Below are 18,923 nucleotides of genomic sequence, written 5' to 3'. Positions count from 1 at the left end.
ATCTTTGACCTACTTCAAAGCAGAGTCTCAGCCTCTGGCTAACTTACACTTCAACCAGAACCAACTATGAAATGGATATGTCAGTGAATCTGCCTGTAACATGTTGTATGTGAGCAATAGACCAATTAAGATTTTTTTTCTATACAGCTATGTTTATTCATTTTTCTATATAATCAGTGCACAATTAACAGTTTCTCTGGCCAGACAGAGGAAAGTTGGTGAAGGTAGCGAGCATAGGGTACAGCTCCCTAGTATTATTTAATTGTAGTGTATAATTTTATACATTTCTAATAATGAACACCCACTTCTGCTCTAGCTTTTGTGATTAAAAACTAATAATGATACTTCTAAAAATGTATCTCAGTGCTTGACAAAGTAATGCCCTCATTTTACAGCTGGGGAAACTGAGTCATTGATGCTGTTCCCCTAGCACAGGGGTGTCCAAACTTTTTTCAAAGAGGGCCAGATTTGATGAAGTGAACATGCGTGAGGGCCGACCATTTTGCCTGACATTCTTTGAACCATTAAAATTAAATGCAAATTAACTATTTTATGCAAAGTTTATTGCAAACGGCAAACGACATAACACCAACTATACATGTTGTGTCCAAATATATTTATAACTGATTTAGACCAACTGACATTAACTGAGATTTTACAATGCATTCATCTCAATTGAAAAAAAAACTTGCCTACACTAATGTGAAGGGTGAAACTGAGATCTGGACTGCAGTACATAGGCTAGGTCTGGTTCAAAGGCAGTAGTTTTGATGCGCAAAATGTCACGCAGGTGAGAGTCACTTAGTCTTGTCCTCACGCGGTTCTTGTTAAAGTTCATAGCAGAGAATGTCTTCTCACACATATATGTTGAGCCAAACAAGCTCAGCATTTTCTTAGCCAATGTTCGAATCTCTTGAAACCGGCTCTTATCCAGTTGGCGGTAAAAGTTCACAAGAGAGAGCTGTTGGTGACGACTGCGTAACTCGCTGTCACAATGCAGCTCAATGAACTCAAGCTGCAGCTGATCTGGAGCATCCTCGGGGTCAACAGAGAATGGAGAGGAGAAAAGGCTGATCTCCTTTTCAATAGCTGCAAAGTCCTGAAAGCGCCGTTTAAACTCCCCAGCCAGAGATGCAATGTCTGCTGCATACCTGCTCGTTTGCGCACTGATATTGTCCTGTGGAAAACTGTTCATTATTTCCTGCAACGCTGAAAAATGTATGGTATTGGGCTGTGTTTGTGACAACTGCCTTATGAAAAGTTGCAGCTTTGTCCCAAAGGCTTTGAGGTGTGAATAAAGCTGGTTCACCGCTGCATCTTTCCCCTGAAGACTCGTGTTCAGTACATTCAGATGCTTTGTTATGTCAACTAGAAACCCCAAATCAGCCAGCCAAATAGGATCAGATAGTTCTCGCATTGGTTGTCCCTTTGTTTCCAAGAATTCTCCGATTTCCTTTCTGAGAGAGTAGAAACGCTGCAGTGCAGACCCCCGACTGAGCCATCTTACATCGTTGTGATATAAAACATCTTCGTATTCAGCCTGGATGTCCAGTAGAAACTGTTTAAACTGGCGGTGGCACAGGGCTTTAGAGCGAATAAAATTAATAGTCTTTAGCACCGGTTTCATAACATGATCATATTTGAGATGTTTAGTACAGAGAACTTGTTGATGAATGATACAATGGAGTTTAATAGCTTTGCCTCCTTCTTCGATCACCTTGTTACAGATTAGGGTTGATAATCCACTTCGTTCACCAACCATGGCAGGTGCCCCATCAGTAATAATCCCAGTAACTTTGTTCCAAGGCAGTTTCATGTCATCTATGGCGGAACTAACAGAAACAAATAAATCTTTTCCTCTTGTTTGGTCCGTAAGGCTCTGGAGGTCAAGTAGCTCTTCAGTCACATTCATTTCATCGTCCACCCCTCTCATAAAAATCAGCAACTGAGCTGTGTCAGATAGGTCCGTGCTTTCATCACAGGCTATTGAAAAGAAGTCAAAATCCACTCCTTTGGATGTCAACTGTCTCTTAATATCTGATGAAATCTCTTCAATTCTCCGTGCTACAGTGTTACGAGCCAGGCAAATGTTGGCAAACTCTTGCTTCTTCTCGGGACAGATATTCTCAACCATTTTCATAACGCATTCTTTGATAAAGTCACCCTCAGCAAAAGATTTGCAATTTTTAGCAATTAACGTTGCCACCTCATAGCTCGCCCTTGTGGCATTTTCATTTGACTCACGGGCTCTTATGAAAAATTTCTGTTGTGACATTAAAACAGCTTCAAGTTGCTTCAACTTTTCACTGCGGTCGTGCCCTGTAAGCTTGTCGTATGTGCTATGTCTTGACTGGTAGTGTCTCTTGACATTAAATTCCTTATAAACAGCCACAGTCTCTTGGCATATCAGACAAACACAGTGATTCTCTATTTCAGTGAAGAAATATTCCACTTTCCACCTGTCCTGGAAGCGGCGGCCCTCACTGTCAACTTTCCTTCTCTTATTTACAGTAGATTAAATTGACCAGAAGGGGAAGGGATCATGTGAGCGCAGTGCCAAAGGTTTAATACACTGCCCAAGTAATACACTGCACTAATACACTGCCCAACAAGAATTCTCTTGCCTTTGTGGCTGTTTGTGGCGAAGTCTCTAATGATGAGCTCCACGTGCCTGAGCCCGTTTGTGGCGAAGTCTAATGTTCGCAGCTCCACGTGCCTGAGCCCGCCAGGAAGCTGACAGTGCGCAGGGCCAATCACAGATACTGAGCTTGAGCAGCTGCGGAGTCCGTCCCTGCACTCTCAGCCCCAAGGTAGAGGGCTTGCAGGGTCAGAGGCGGGCAGAAAGCGCAGGGCACGCTGGCCTCACGGTGGCCCGGGGGCAGGGCGAACCTGTAGCCAAGCGGGGGAGCGGGGCTGCGGACGTGCCCTATATAGAGGACTTTAGGACCGCAGCGGCCGCCATGGACGGCGGCGGCGCGGCCGGAAGCGGCACCAGTCAGAGGAGCGCCGGGGAGCCAGGAGAGGGGGAGGAAGCGGGGGCTGTCCCTGCACTCTCAGCCCCAAAGCGGAGTGCAGGGGCAGGGTTTGGGACTGCGGCGGCGGTGGCCCGAAGCGCCGCGCTGAGCGCGCCAGTTAAAAAAAGCACCGGGGAGCCGGGAGAAGCGGGGGGCCGTATTAAATCCGACCGCGGGCCGCATTTTGGACATGCCTGCCCTAGCAGAACCAAGAATACTATCAAGGTTTCCTGAGTCTCAGTACAGGAGTTGGTGGGTGGCTAAAACCTGCCACCCCCTCCTCAGAAAAATGCCCCACCATCTCACCTTCAGATTGCCCTTTATCCCACCTCTATCAGGGTGGGACTTGAACCTGTAACCCTGCCTTCCCCAGGTGAATGCCTTATCCCCTAGGCCACACCAGAACCTGCCCCACCAGCTCACTTTCAGGGTGCCCTTTATCCTGCCTCTGTCTGAGTGAGCAGGACTTTGAACCTGCCACCCCACCCCAGGCGATCTCCCTATCCCCTAGGCTCCTCACCTTCAGGGCGCCCTTTATCTCCCCTTCTGCCAGGGCAGCCTGTGTATTGTCTATCCCTCCGCTGCCAGAGTTTGGGGGGGGGGGGGCACCGAGGTGGTCCTATAACCCACCACCCTGCCCTCCCCAGGCAAAAGCTTTATTCATGAGGCTATGCTGCAGTGATGTTCTCTGCTGTTGACTTTGTATCCTATTATAAATTCACCTGTCCTTTTGAAAGCAGCTGGTGAATTATTTTGAAGTAAGGATGTTAAATATTGACTAATTGACTGATCGAATAGTCAATGCATTTTGTATTGACTATCCAATTAGTTGATAGGGATCCTCCACCTTTGAAGCTATACTTCAAAGGCAAAAGCGTTGTGTGGAGCCTGAGGTCAGCTGGGGACCCCGGCCTCTGTGTGGTGCTGTCACTTTAACACACTGTGGGGAGCCTGATGCGGGGGAGTCCCCAGCTAGTCCAAGGAGTCCGCAGGCAGCTTTCAAGTACTCCCTCCTCTTCCTTCCCTGTCTTGTTACCTATTTCTGATAGAGGCAGCGTGTGACTGTGACTGTGATTGACTAGTCAACTAGTCACATCCCTATTTTGAAGATTTGCTAACATTGCTTCGTTATAACCAGGACTTGATAATCTATGTAATCTACTCACCCGTGGCGAGTAGATTACATCCCAGAAGAGCTGGGTTCGGGCGATCTGCACATGCGCAGAACAATCTGTGCATGCGCAGAATGCCGGACAGCGCGGCTGGTGAGTGGGGTTTGCCGCGGCTCGGCGAGCCCTGGTTTATAACCATTCATTCTTCAGCAACCAAGGAGTTTTGAGCCTTCAAAGGTTTGAAGGTTTTTTGTAATTCAATTTTGTTAGCATTTCTTCCTGTTGCTGCTAATTGGGGTGAATCTGGATTGGCTGGCTTGTGAAGATGCCAAGCCTTTCTACTTGTAGAATATATTATGGACACTGGACAACTTGAGGGTTGTCACTATGCTCCTCATGGTGATAATTTATAGGTCAGGTTTTTTGGTATTAGAAACAGGCAGAGATTAGGATTTACTAGTGTTTATCTGCTCCCTTCCCGCCCCCTTCTGATTAGTATATTTTATAATGTGACGTAGTATCCATTCTGCAGAAATCACAGATTAAATAAAGTTCCAATGACTCTCATAACATGCAATATGCACATGTAAATGATTTTCCTGAATATTCTGTTTGCATTAATTTTTTCCATTAGTTGTTTAGCCTTTGCAAATAGGCTGCTGTTTTGTCGTCTCCTGTCATATTCAAGTAATAATCATGATCCAGAACTTGAGCACCATTTTACCTTCTCATGGCTGTGCTTCCCAAATTTCTACCCAGGTATTGTGCAAAAGCATTATTATAAAACTGTACCCTGAGGCAGAGGGGTCCTATAATATAAACCTCACTGTACAGATTCTTAGTGTTGGTGTTTGTGTAGCTGCTATTGGTGGTTTGAGAGGTATATGTGTGATAAACATGCAGCCTATGGCACTTGTTTTCGGAATTCCTTTGTGGCACCTGTCATCGAGGGGCTGAAATATTATATCTCTGTAGATTTGGGAGGAGGTCAGGGAAGGAACAGGAAGTTGATTTCTTTGCCTTATACCTATGTATGCGATATTGAAGAGTCCAACTTGGTTCTGGTCTGGAAGGATGCGAAACTGACTCCTTATAGTACAGGCAGTCCCCGACTTACGCGGATCCGACTTACGTCGGATCCGCAGTTACGAACGGGGCTGCCCCAGAGTACACGGCCTGCGGGGCCTTCACGGTTCCGCCGCCCGTGTACTCCGGGTGAGAAAAGCTGCTCCGCGTCTCCCTGGTCTGCAGACCAGGAAGACGCGGAGCAAAGGGCCGGGGCGGGTCCCCCTCCCCCCGCGGCTTTGCAAAGCCGCGGGGGGGCTCGGGCAGCGAGGCAGCCCCGGCATGCCTGGGCTGCTCCGCTGCCGGCTTCCCCGAGGCTTTGCAAAGCCGTGGGAGGGGGGGGGAGGTCGGGCAGGTGGGCTGTCCCGCTGCCGGCTTCCCCGAGGCTTTGCAAAGCTGCGGGGGAAGCCAGCAGCGGGACAGCCCAGATGCCCCGCGGCTGTCCCGCTGCCGGCGTCCTCAGAGGCTTTGCTCCCCGTCTCCCTGGTCTGCTGCTCTCCAGCAGACCAGGGAGACGGGGAGCAAAGCCGCGGAGGACCCAGGCGGCGGGACCGCGCTGCGTCTTGGTCCGCTGCCCGCGTCTTCCTGGTCTGCTGGGGTGGGGGGGGCACAGCTAGTATGCTCCCCCCCCCCCCAGCAGACTAGGCTTTTCTCCGGACGCCTGTGGCAGAGCAGCTGGGGCGCTGCCGGTTGGTCCCGCAGCGCTGCTAAGGGCGCTACTGGACCAACCCAGCAGCACCCCAGCTGCTCTGGTCCTGATTCAGCCGCTGCTGGTCAGTTTCAGCAGCGGCTGAATCAGGACGCCTGGGGCAGAGCAGATGGGGTGCTGCTGGGTTGGTCCAGTAGCGCCGAGGAGCGGCGGTACTGGAGCAACCCAGCAGCACCCCAGCTGCTCTGCCCCAGGCGTCCTGATTTAGCCGCTGCTGAAACTGACGAGCGCTGACTACAGGAAGCCCAAGGCAGAGTTGCTCTGCCCCGGGCTTCCTGGAATCAGCTGCTGATCAGTTTCAGCAGCAGCTGACTTGGGGACGCTTGGGGTTCTTAAGTTGATTCTGTATGTAAGTCAGAACTGGTGGTCAGTTTCAGCAGCGGCTGAATCTGAACGCCAGTTCCAACTTACATACAGATTCAACTTAAGTACAAACCTACAGTCCCTATCTTGTACGTAACCCGGGGACTGCCTGTACAGTATAAAAATAAAATGCCATTTGTTGTCTTTCTGTGGTGTATTTCAACAAATAAAATATTTCACCTGGTGCATCTTTATTCTTTTAAAGAAATTCCTGTATTAAGATGTAGAGGAGGAATTAAATTCTAATTTAGAGGATAGTTTTTAAATTGTTCTGTTCTTAAAGCTCCATTTTGGTGTGAGTAAGTTTAAAAAGAAATCTTAATTGTATTCTAATCTGGTTTGTCAAAGTATAATTGCCAGGAATGAAGTAGAAAACTAATTTAAATACAACGTGTGTAATGGAGAATCCAATTTTCAGAAAGCTGTAGAAATGAGTCAGTAGTGCTGGTTTCAGTAATTAACAGTCAGTTTTTGATGTTTTAGGCTGGAATGCTAACTGTTAATGAAGGAAATATGGCCAAATTGTTTGCATGAACCTATAGGATTCTTGTTGTCTTATTTGGAGCCAACATTTTCATTTGCTTTTGATAACCACAAAGAGAATAAAGCTTGGCAGTTACCTTAGGGAAGTGGTCTCCAACCTTTTTAACTGCAAGATCACTTTTTCAATTTAAGTGCAATGTAAGATCTACCTCAAACCCAAATACCCGTGCCTCTCTTTCTACCCGCCCCTTTCTTTGAGGCCCTGCCCGCTTCCCCAATCCCTCACCCTGCTCATTCCATCCTCCTTTCTCCCCTATCCTCCCTCATTTTCACCAGAATGGGATAGAGGGTTAGAGTACAGGCTGTGGTTTTGGGCCAAGGAGTCTGGAGTATGGGAGGGGCTCTGGGCTTAGCCCAAGGTGGGGGACTGGAGTCCAGGAGGGGTGCCAGGGTGCAAGCTTTGGGAAGGAGTTTGGGTGCAGGGAGACTTGTGTCTGGGGCAGGAGGTTGGGTGCAGGAGGTGGTTCAGGGCTGGGGTAGGGGCTCAGGAAGCAGGCTCTGCTGGGCACCACTTAACTGAGACAGCTTCCAGGCAGTGGAGCCATGGAGTTAAGGTGGCTTACTCCTGCCTTGGCCCTGCACCAATCCTGAAAGCAGCTGGCATGTACAACAGTGGCTCTATGGCACCATGTGCTGCCCCTAATCTTCAGGCACTAAGCCCACAGCTTCTGCTGACCACGGTTCCCCATTACTGATCACTGGGAGCTGCAGGAGTGGTGTCTGCAGGCAAGGACAGAGTGTGGAGACCCCCTGCTCTGCCTCTCTCAGGGGCTGCAGGGACATGCCAGCCATGTCCAGGAGCAGCAATTACCACAGGGATAATTACTCCAGCCAGGACACGTTAGGTATTTTAGAACTCACTACTCAAAGAATTAAATGTAAGCGTAAGGGAGAAATGAAAATGATGAAATGCACAGACCAGTCACTAACCCACTTTGCAAGCAGAAAAAGAAGTAACACATATGTGTTGGGTCGGGAGATGAAAGTGAAGGACAGTGTGTGTTTGTGAGACTGACCGACACACACACAGTGTGTGAGTGACAGAGATTTACATTACAAAGCTCCCTCCATCCTCTTCTTTCTGTGTTGGGACAGGGTACAGAAGTGGAGGGTGGAGGGACACCATGGCTTCAGTGCTCCTCCCCCCCCACAACCTGTACAGCAAGCAGGAGGCTCCCAGGGGGGCACCTCCAAGGCAGAGGTCAGGAACAGCATGACAGTGGGTGGAGGGGCAAGTAAGTGCCATCACTTGATAGGTTCCCGGCCAAAACAGTCAGGATCACCTGTTAGAGGCTCCAAGATCCTGATCTACTGGTTGATGACCACTGACTTAGGGACTCTGCATCAGTTTTTGAGTTGCACAGAAGAGGCATAACACTCCCCATACCACTGCTTTGCACCAGGGTGGGAGGCTATGCCAGTGGCAGAGCCGGTTCTGCTGCCTTTGTCCACATGCAGCCATTCCCTGCTCTGATACCGAAACAAATATGTGAGGGCTACAAGGCCCCATGGGGTGGGGGCATGCCAGAGGAGGAAGGTATGGAAAATGGTATAGCTAGGAGAGACCTTTGCCTCTACAGAAGCTAGTACAGTGGTGCCCAGGATAGGGCTCTCTTTAGGTCTTCCCTAACCTGTTCCAGGGGTGGAAGAGGCCTCCAGCTGCAAAACAGCTTTGCACCAGCACAGAGATGATTCCCTCCTGAAATTTGGTTAAGTTGAGAGTTCTGGCACAAGGGCAAGCAACTTGCCTGTAGGTGTCAAGCAGAATCCTCTATTGCAAGGGTCTCCAAACTTTTCAGCCCGAGGGCCGCATTAACTATCAAACAGCAGTTCGGGGGCCGACTACACACTTGAGGTCCAAACAAAAAACAATCAAAACATGGATGTTGTTTTTAATTATGTATTTAATATTATTTTATTCAGTTATTATTTAATAACACATTCATACACTACACATGAACACCTGTATTAGTGTGAATGGTGAAATTGTTTCCTGGATGCCAAAATAGCAGACATTTCTGGCTTTAGATTTGTTGTCCCTAACATCAATAGTGACCTGAGATTATCATCGGACAAGTTTGTTCTCAAATTGTTCTTCACGTATTTCATTCTTGAAAATGTTTGTTCACACAGGTATGTTGTTCCAAAGATTGAAAGGTACCTTGATGCAAAACTTTTGACATTAGGAAAGTCTTCCTTGGGCAAAAACTGGTAAAAACCCACCAGTCCTATTTTGAACTTGTCCCTAAGGAGGTCATTTGCTTGCAACTCAATGACTTCCAGCTGCAGTTCATCTGGGCAACTGGCCACATCTGCTTCAAATGGGTTTTGAAACAATCTCACTTCTTCTGCCTTTGAATCCAAAAAGGTCTCCACGGGCCGGATGAGAGGGCCTCGCGGGCCGCATCCGGCCCCCGGGCCGTAGTTTGGAGACCCCTGCTCTATTGCAAGCAATTACCATTTGTAGAGTACTACACTTCACATTCAGGAAGAACACTATCACACCAAAAATGAGTTCTGCTTCTGTATTGAATCCTCAAAGCTTGTGTTGCAGCGCCAATAAATTCAGACCATCTACAAATTATAAAATTGGCTTTGAGTACATCCAAGAAAGCTGTAAATGGCAGGGGAGCGATGTGCAGAGAAAATATGGCTAGAATGCTGTAATTTTTTTTTTTTAAACAGGATGTTTGTTTGTTACTGCTCTAATTTCTACTAAGATATTTGGGTTTTTTGGGCTATAATGGCCCCATTTAAAAGGCTAATATGCTGATAGTTATCAATTATAACAGGTAAAAAAATGTACCCCACTATTTTTCAGAGGTATGGTTGGTATTATTTTCATTTTAATTGAAAGTACAGCAAGTCCTGCACTCTGACATCCCAATGTCCAAACTTTCTTGATATTTTTTTCTTGCGTCCTGGACTGCCCGCCTTAAAAACACCTTGTGGTGCTGTTTGCTTTGACTGTATTTTTTTTTTCTTTTTCTCTGGAACCACTCCAGCCAGTATTCAGAAAGCTTAATATATGGCTTCTTAAGTTTTGACCATGCCCTTCTCTTACTGTAAATGAAAACGATTGGAGTGTAAATAATAATGGTCTGTCTTGATCTGAGGAAGTGGGTCTGGCCCAGGAAAGCTCATCACCTAATAAACCATCTTGTTAGTCTTTAAAGTGCTACATAGTCCTGTATTGTTCTGAGGCCTTGTTAAAGGGGACATTGCTGTGTAGCAAGTGAATTGTGCTATAGATTTATATCCTGCCTTGCTGTGCACTAATGTCCATGTAGAATTAATTTTATGTGCGCCCAATATGAAGGCCAAATTGTTTGCAGGAACTTACAGGATTCTGCTGGGGGGCGGGGGTATGGCCAAAAGATTCTAGGTGTTGGATGAAGCTCAGGTGTGGGGCAGAGGGTTGGAGTGCAAGGGTGTGGCGCTCTGGCTGGGGGTGTGGACTCCGGGGTGGGACAATGGATGAAGAGCTCAGCTCAGGGACAGAGCGTTGGGGTGCATGGGTGTGAGGCTCTAGCTAGGGGGAGCAAGTTATAGCGGGAACTGTGTGGCATGATTTGAGGTTAAGGAGGGTGCTCTAGTGTGGGGAGAGGACTCTCCTCCAGCTCTCTCTCTCCTCACAACAGCAATGGAATTGGCAGGGAGCAGGGCACCCTCCTCCACTTCTGCCTTGGCATGTTCAAGCTGGAACTGGGTGGATCTGGGGCCACCCCTGCTGCGGCTGGGCTCATCCTGTCCATAGGACAGTGTGGGGTGGACGCTCCAATGCCTGTGCTTTGGGAGCTCTATGGATGGGGGCCCAGGGCAGCCCAGGCGATTACCTGAGGGGCCTGGCATGGGGCAGCAGCAGGGGTTGCCCCTTGCACTCACCGAGGCCTAAGTGTAGCACAGTGGGCTGGGAGACAGTGTTGGGGCAGAGCCGAGCAGGTTACCAGGTTGCTCCAGCTCCTGCTGCCACAGTCAGTGCAGGAGGAAGAAGTCTCCTGCTGCCTCCCTGTGCCAGGGTCTACCCTCCCCCCAGTAATCCCCTGGCTCACCTTGTTTGGCAAGGGTGGCGTTTGGGGAAGGGGTGGAAGTGGGTGAGATGGGGCAGGGCCTGCAGCAGGGGAGTTGCCCCCGGCCCCACCCTCTGTGTCCCTCCAGAGATGGCCCCACTGGCTGGAGTTGACTTCAGGTTTATCCACCCTGGCCATGGCAGGTTGGAGACTAGGCTAGTTTGGGGGCAAGGCAGCCTTTCCATTGCTGTGGCAGGTTCCTGGGTGGGTTCCTTGGGTGCCCGTGTAGTGCTAAATAGAGAGTGGCACAACTTACAGCCAACTTAAATTGCATTTGAGGATGTTTGGTGCCTTGCTGTATCAGACCCCGCACTTTTTCAATCTTGACTTCTCTCGAGTGGCTCCTAGCAAGTTTACACACTTGGTGATTCTTAGAAGTCTTGTTGATAGTCAGCTGAGGCTGGATTTAAATCAGTGACCTAGGGGCAAATGTCCATGCTCCGTTGCCAGTCTCCTGAGAGCTATCTAGTGCCACAGGTGTTGCATTTAAAAAAAATGCATCAAGACTGGTTTGTTTACACAAAGGCAAAAAATCTTTGGACTGATGAGAACCAAGTGAGGCATAAGAAATATGTGTTTATAAGGAATGTTTCATGGCCACAAGAAAGGAATGTTTTCATATTTTTTTTGAGGGCTTTTAAAAAAAAATAATTAAAATCAATGGGGAAACAACTTCTGTCTTACTCTCTTCCTGAGTGTCAGAGAAAATGAGTCAATGGGCCTCTTGCTTCTCCCTGGTTGATGGAAAAAAATGTTCATCCAGGGAGATGTGATAAGGGTTGATCACTACAGCCTCTTCAGAAATCTTCCTTCGCTTCAGTTAGGCTGGGTAAGTTCCTGTTGTAGGATGGTAATGAGGGATGTGGTGAGATCTTTTTGATGTGATATTTCCCTTTCGTTTTAGTTCTTTGATACATTGCTAGGGAAGGCAATTGTAGGTGGCGGTCTAATCAAACTACTTGTTCACTTAGCAACTACTCAGTAGTGCTTCAGAATAAGGATGTTAAGGACTAGTCAATTTCCTTACCCCCCCCTTGCTGCCTCTAGCCTACTGATTGATTCTAGCCTGAAGTCAACTCTATCCTATAGAGGAAGCAAAGGGGGAGAAGAGTGGGTAGTTCAAAGTGGCAGCGCCGCACAGCTGATCCCCGGCTCAGCTGTGCAGCAGTGCCCCCTTTGAAATGCCGCGCAGAGCGCGGGTTCAGCTGGGGAGTCCCCAACTGACCTCTGGGATCCATGTGGCATTTCAAATCGGAAGCACAGCATGGAGCCTGGGGTCAGCCTGAGAGGCTGCCAGCCCATGTAAACTCCCCAGGCTATTAAGGCCTGGAGTTTGGTTTCAATTCTGAAATAAGGATGTTAGCTAGCGGTTAATTGACCAGTTGAGTAGTCGATGGCATTTCCATCGAATACGCGACTAGTTGACAGGCACTTCTGCATTCCTCCTTTGAAATATACAAGAGTTTCTGCTGGGGGCTTTTGGAAAATGTATCTGTATTTAAAGACTTTGGAAGAAATAGAGATATTATATATTGTATATTATAGGAAAAAAGTTCTTCCTTTGAAAGTGTGCTCTATATCTTAGCAAAAGCATATTCTTGCAGTTTCCATGGTAAGTGCTCCTTCAGAATAGAGAAACATAACAGACCATAGCATAGCATGGTTACATAAAATCAAAATGCCAGAACTGAATTGAAGGCTGCTCGTGTCAGCACTATATTTGTGTGCTTTGCTCTTTTCCCAAAGCAACATTTTTTGGAAGCACCAAGAGTCTGTTGCACATTTAATTTAATAGGTTAGCTGTGATTGTTGAGTAAAACTGGACTTGGTTTCTTCTTAGTCTCTTTGCGCTCATCACAAAATGATTGCATGATTCATCACAACAGACTCAGCTCATAAGAGGGTAACCATAGGAATAGTGCAATTCAGTGTTGAGGTGCAGTAACTGATCTGCGTGAAGAAGAATTCAGAGTGCGTGTTTGCACTGTGTCCTGATATAATCAGTTCTGTCAAACTCTTAACTGTTAGAAACCCCCATACTCTCCCAGAAAACTAGCAGCAAGAAAAGAGAGGACTTGATGCTGAGTCCATAAATACTGTGTCAGTATCAGTTTCTAAAAGTCTATTTGTATGAGTTTTCTGAAAAATCTAGATGGCATGTTGCAACTAGGCTGTCCCTATGTGATTCCACATTGGATGGAAATAAATTCAATATGGTTTAAGGCATAATAAAATATGTAATATGTAAAATTCATTGAGTACGTAACATCATGCAAAGAATTAGATTTAAAGTAAACAGTGCTGAGGAAATCCATTAACTGTGCCACTTCACCCCCAACTTGCCTAGAGCATTTAGCTATTGCAGCACATATGGCATGTAGCATTAGCCAGTGTTCTGAGACCCAGGCAGAGCTGACAGTAATAGAGTGACTGAAGGACAGAGTAGGAGACTTTGAATTTTCTCACTTTTTGTCGTACAGCATTGCTAAAGTACAGGCAGTCCCCGGGTTACGTACAAGATAGGGACTGTAGGTTTGTTCTTAAGTTGAATTTGTATGTAAGTCGGAACTGGTACATATTGTAGGGGAAACTCTAACCAAACATTTCTCCAGAGATCAGTTTTATTCTCCCACACCTCACTTCCCTCTGTCCTTTATTCTCAAGCTGAGTTGTCTGCTGAGAAAAGCCGCTCCGCATCTCCCTGGTCTGCTGGGGAGGGGGGGGCGCTAGCTTTCGCGTCTCCCTGGTCTGCTGGGGGGAAGCAGCTAGTGCGGGGTTGCCTTACCCCGTTTGTAAGTAGGGATCTGATGTAAGTCGGTTCCATGTAACCCAGGGACTGCCTGTATGTAGGAAATAAACCCACTGTGAGTGTGTCTGCAAAACTAGGGGACACATCATTTTATTTTGATAGCAAACTGCTGTTGCTTCCATTTTTTTAACCTTATGAGGCAGTTGTACTTTCATATAAAGAATTATTTGGTAAATTTACAAAAACCTTTACCAGCCAATCTTGAAAAATCTGCCAGATCTCACTAGGCACTGGAGATCAAAAGGCATAAAAGATGAGGATGGACATGGACCCACCACCAAGGTTCAGGGGAAAACTGCTTGGTGAAAAGCATAGGTCTCCTGTCCCTCCCACCCTGCTACCTGAAGGGGAATGATGCTGGGATTCCTTTTGGTTGCTGTCCCTGGATCCTCTGTCTTTTGTTTTATTTAATTAGCAAGTGTCTAATAAAACATGACCCTCCATCAGACTCTTAACTGCTGGAAGGATAAAGGAGCTTTTTATATTTTCTACCCATCCTTTCTAAAGTATCTTCTTTTCACTTGAGGTTTTGGCTTTTTGGGCATGGGAAACAAATCTCCAATACATTAACCCCCTGTTCAGACTTCATATTTTGGAAGGCAGAGGGGAACGGTGGGTGTTCAAAGCATCCTGACCATGAATAACTCTAGGCTTGCAGCTGTCAGGCTACGTAAAGATGACATTTGATAGTTTTTTCTGGTGTCCACTGGGTTCTAAATAGTAGCTGTACGCTGCCCACAACCTTGTTATCCAACCCTTGCTGCTGCTGGGTAGCAGATGCAGCTGCGAGCAGCATCCAAAACACTGGAGCTGTCTGCAGGCTCTGGAAAAGACATCACTTCATATTTGGAATGTGTTCTAGGTAGTTTAGTTGTTTTAAATGGAAGCTTAAGTTCTGCAGAAACAGATGACACATTCTCTCCTCTCTCCAGGAAAAGCTTCCACTTTGCCATGAGTGAGTATTTTTTCAGGCCTTACTGACCAAGAAGTTTTTAATAGAAAATAAAGCTATGGACTTTATATTGTAGCAATTAATCAGTCAGCCCTAATATTTTCCTCTTGTAAACTGCCTGTGCTAACAGATACGTACTGTTGCAATTGAATAGATGCTCTTTGCCAGAAATCGGTGATTGACTGCAAAATTGTGGAAACTCCACACCCAGCATCTAAATTTAGTGCAATAATTAGTTTAACAAAGTTCCCAATTATTAGCTAAAATTAATAGTTGTACTAGTGTTCTTTGTGCTTGAGCAAAGCTGTGGTTGGAACAGTGTTATATGGTCAGGATACAATGCAAACTTCAGGTTTCAGTTCATTCCCATAGGTTACATTGAAATTGGTCAATGTGTTCTTGTTTCATTTTGGTAGGGTAGCTTCTCTTCAACTTGGGTCATACAAATTCAAACATTTCACTGTTCTTAACCAGAGATTGAGGTAGATTTTTATGAAATTTCACAGTTAATAACATTTCATTTGAGAATACAAAACAGGAATTTCTGGCTTCTCTGAGTCAAGGATCCCTGAGTAGCTGGAGCTGAGAATTTAACTGAAGTTGTTTCCCTTTATAGTGTTCACACCTTGCTGGTGTAGGTAGTCTCATGAAATATGCACAAGTGTATAATTCTGATGAGTCTAACCTATGAATTATATAGGTAGCTGGATTTTTTTTATTATAAATTGTATATTTTTGATTTAGGGTGATTTTCATATGGTAGTTTTTAGAGGTAATTTAGGAGAATATATTTGGATAAGTAAAACAAAAAAATACAAAAGGAACTTACTAAGCTTCACGCAAGATTCCAGTGCTATGGTTTGCAGTACGAAATCTGAAGTTCCTTGGAAAACTGCAGTAAAGTTGATAAAGATACAGGTTAATTTATTGGCTGATGATGGAAAAAAAAAATCAGAGTGGCCTAGAGTTTATTGCAGGATCAGCATATAGGCAGGCAGACTGAAGTTAATGAAGGTCTGATGGTGTGCTGGGGTCAACCCACAGAACTCATTGTAGGTTTTAGGTCATTGTTTGCAAACAAAGAAATTCTGCTATTTCTCACTAGGGATGTAATAGTATAGTCGATTAACCGATGAGCAAAAGCTTATAGGTTAATGCTGTAGACTACATGCATCCCCTCTGCCCCCCCCCCCCCCCCCCCCCGCCAGTACATTTTTTTTAGCAGGCTGGCCAGTAGTCCAGCTCAGTCCTGGCTTGTGCCAGGTCCGGGACCTACCCCTGCTGTGGCTCTGCATTTAAAGTGTATTAGGAGCCAGGCAGGCAGCCTAGCTCAGTTCCAGCTTGCATGGGGTCCAGGAGCTTAAACACCCTGTGCTCCCCTACCCTGGAAAGGGGCTGCTGCCAACCCGTGCTGCTGCTCCTGCTTCATGCTCAGGGGCAGGGATATTCTACTAAGGAGGAGCTACTGGGGTTGGGTCTCCTCCACCATCTGAGCCGCGCCATCCCCCCCGCCCCGCGGCACCCTCCGCCCCCAAGGGGGGGGTGCTGGCTAGTGTAGTGGGCAGGCAGCACAGCCTCCTAGTAAAATATAAGAGAAGAACATGTTAGTTGTGTTCAAATGTAAGTTTTTTGTGAAGACTTATTTTAGTGACATTATTTATTACTGATGAATCAACTTAAATTCCATTAAATCTTCCTAGGTATATTTCATGTGACTCTGGAGATGTATCTGTCATCCGAGTCTCTCATTCTCAACAGTTGAAAGCATAATTAAACTTACTCAGTTCTCGGTCATAAGGGAGCTATTCTTTTAATTACAGCATCTTTCTTATGCCATGCAAAGCATTCAGCCTATAAAGAACAGCTTGACAGTTTACTAAATTTGATATGCATGCTTTCTTACTATTCCCCTTTTCTTAGCTACAGTGCTGACCAGAAGAAATGACACTGTATTACTGTACCCTTTGTTTTGGCTGAGGCTGGTGAACTTTTTTGAAGTATTAATAGCATCAATAGACTTTTTTTAGCAACGTAGGATAAATAGGGCAAACCTGCATCAGAAGTTACTTTTTCTAGATTTTCTTCACTGTCTTTGTACTACTCTCTGTCAAAAAGCCAATATTAGATGAAATGGCCATATTTGGGGGAAAACACAAAACAATTTGTGGTTTCTCTATGAAATACAAATATCCAGATGTGTAAATGGGTATATGTATGTAAATTGATGAGTTAAATATGGCATGGTAGTTTCCAAAAGGTAGTCCATTAGGAGCTCCTTATAAGACACCAAGTGGGCGATCAAATTCTTGTGATTAGATTGGAGTGGATTTCAAGCATCTGGTGCAACAAACTTGTGTGTGTGTGTGTGTGGGGGGTCACTTAATGTCTCTGTTTCCCTCTCTTACAGAAGGGGGATTACTAGCATGGGGGACTGATGTATGTATAAGTTCATTAATGTTTGAGGCACTCATATCCTTGGTTATTAGGCCTGGATAAAGTACTTAGATGTAGGCACAATGAGGGTACACTGTGGTGCTCTTTCAGTATACTTCTGGTATCTCGAAATAGCTATTCCACATCTTTTAAACAAGCTGTTATTTTGAAGTAGCTCGCTATTCCAATGACTCTGTAAACCTCGTTCCACGAGGATTAAGGGACATTTCGGAATAGCGCTCTATTTCGAAATTTGTCACTTTGTAGATGGCACCAAATTTCAAAATAAACCATTTTAAAATGCACTCAAAATAAGCGCAATTTGCGTAGCTTATTTCGAGCTACGGGTGCAATGTAGACGCACCCTGAGTTAAAATATACCCGCGTACTTTGTATAAAGGCTCATCTGGCCATTGAGTCAAGTCCTCTGTCTGTCTCTATTGTGTAACATTTCTCTTTTTTTTTTTTTTTCTTTTAGTGAAACTAGCTGTTCATTTTTATATATTAAAATGCACTCCTCCAGACTTCTAATTTAGATCCTTGATCTCTTTGTCATAGCTAGCTTCTGTGTTAGATATTACTTGTGTGTGTGTGTGTTGAAGGGCACATGCTTCCAGACCTACATTTGGAACCACTGAAATGTGTCTGTATTTATCTTAAGTAATTATCCTTATGATAGATACCATTATGATCCTTCCTCATCTTGATTTCCCCCCCCCCCCTTCTAATTTGCAAAGCAAATCCTGCTTCGTGGGTGGTATGCGTCATTACAAAAATCTTCCTTAGCAACCAGATATTTCTAATAACCCAAATTTATTGCCATCAATCTTGAAATGTGGCAAAGCATCTTTGAACCCCAAGATGCCTCTCTGATATGTTAAAGCCTACCCTTTCTTTCAATAATTGAATACAATAAAGTTTACTGCACTGTAAATTGAATTGATTTAGTAAATGCTGTATGGTTCTTTGAGCCATAAAAGAAATTCCTTCAATGCTTACATATTAAATGCTTGTGAAGCTAAAGTGTTTCTGCTGTGTATCCACGTGTATGATTTCATTTACAGCTTCCTGTCTGAACAGTCATTCACTTGATGAACACCTGATCTTGAGAGACACGTATTGCCTTGATAAGCCATTCTGTATTTGATGTTATCAACATAATTGTTGCTGTTCGACCTCTGCATCTGTTACCTGGTGCAGCACACTGATTGCAGTACAGGATGAGCAATTACGGGCTTTCCCTTCGTGCAGCATAGGTATGTATTGTCTTTATGTTCATGTTGTGTCTATTAACAGACTTTGGTTTATAAAAAATATTTAAGATTTGGAGTGTGGCCATTCTCCCTTCCCCATTTCTCCATTTAAATAAACCCCAAATCCTTCATTGTCATAGAACTGCAGAAGTAAGAGATACAAAAGACTTACTAGGTCACTAATTCATCCTTTGGCATTGTAGCATTTCCTCTTATAGTTGATATTTAATTGCTTCCCTTTGGAAGATATTTTATAATCTAATAGATTTCACTGTTGTGATCTTTTCCTTTCTAATATTTAGCCTAAATTTTCCTGATTTCATCTCCATTATGTCCTTTTGTTTCACTTGAACAATATCTTTCCCTCCTTGGAGATTAGATACTTTAAAAGTATTTGTCCTTGGATTGTTTTTCCTTGTAATATAACCAATGAATTCAAGCAAACACCTCTTAAATTAGCTGGCATCATTTCTAAATTGGTTTATAACTTCCTACCACAGGAATAGTTTTCAGCCGTGTAATGAAAAGGTGACTAATTTAATTAAAATAGAATATGCCATAATTTTAATTTTTTTAAAAGTTGTCATAAAAGATGTGACA

The 18,923-nt window shown here is 45.1% G+C and overlaps 1 protein-coding gene across 7 annotated transcripts in view; it reads left to right on the top strand.

The window, feature by feature from the left end:
• The window catches only part of TIAM1 (TIAM Rac1 associated GEF 1), a 294,242-nt gene that overhangs the window by 47,813 nt on the left and 227,506 nt on the right, over positions 1-18,923 (top strand). For all 7 annotated transcript variants that reach the window (XR_016347939.1, XM_089773622.1, XM_075910641.2 and 4 more), the window contains one exon: positions 18,135-18,326. The gene's annotated coding sequence lies outside the window, so the exon portion shown is untranslated. The remainder of the gene's footprint in view (positions 1-18,134; positions 18,327-18,923) is intronic.

The sequence above is a fragment of the Pelodiscus sinensis genome, chromosome 1, assembly GCF_052426305.1.
Source record: "Pelodiscus sinensis isolate ZL-2025 chromosome 1, ASM5242630v1, whole genome shotgun sequence".
Taxonomy (NCBI): domain Eukaryota; kingdom Metazoa; phylum Chordata; order Testudines; family Trionychidae; genus Pelodiscus; species Pelodiscus sinensis.
Note: the sequence above shows the minus strand (reverse complement) of the source record. Positions and strands in the feature narration are given on the sequence as shown.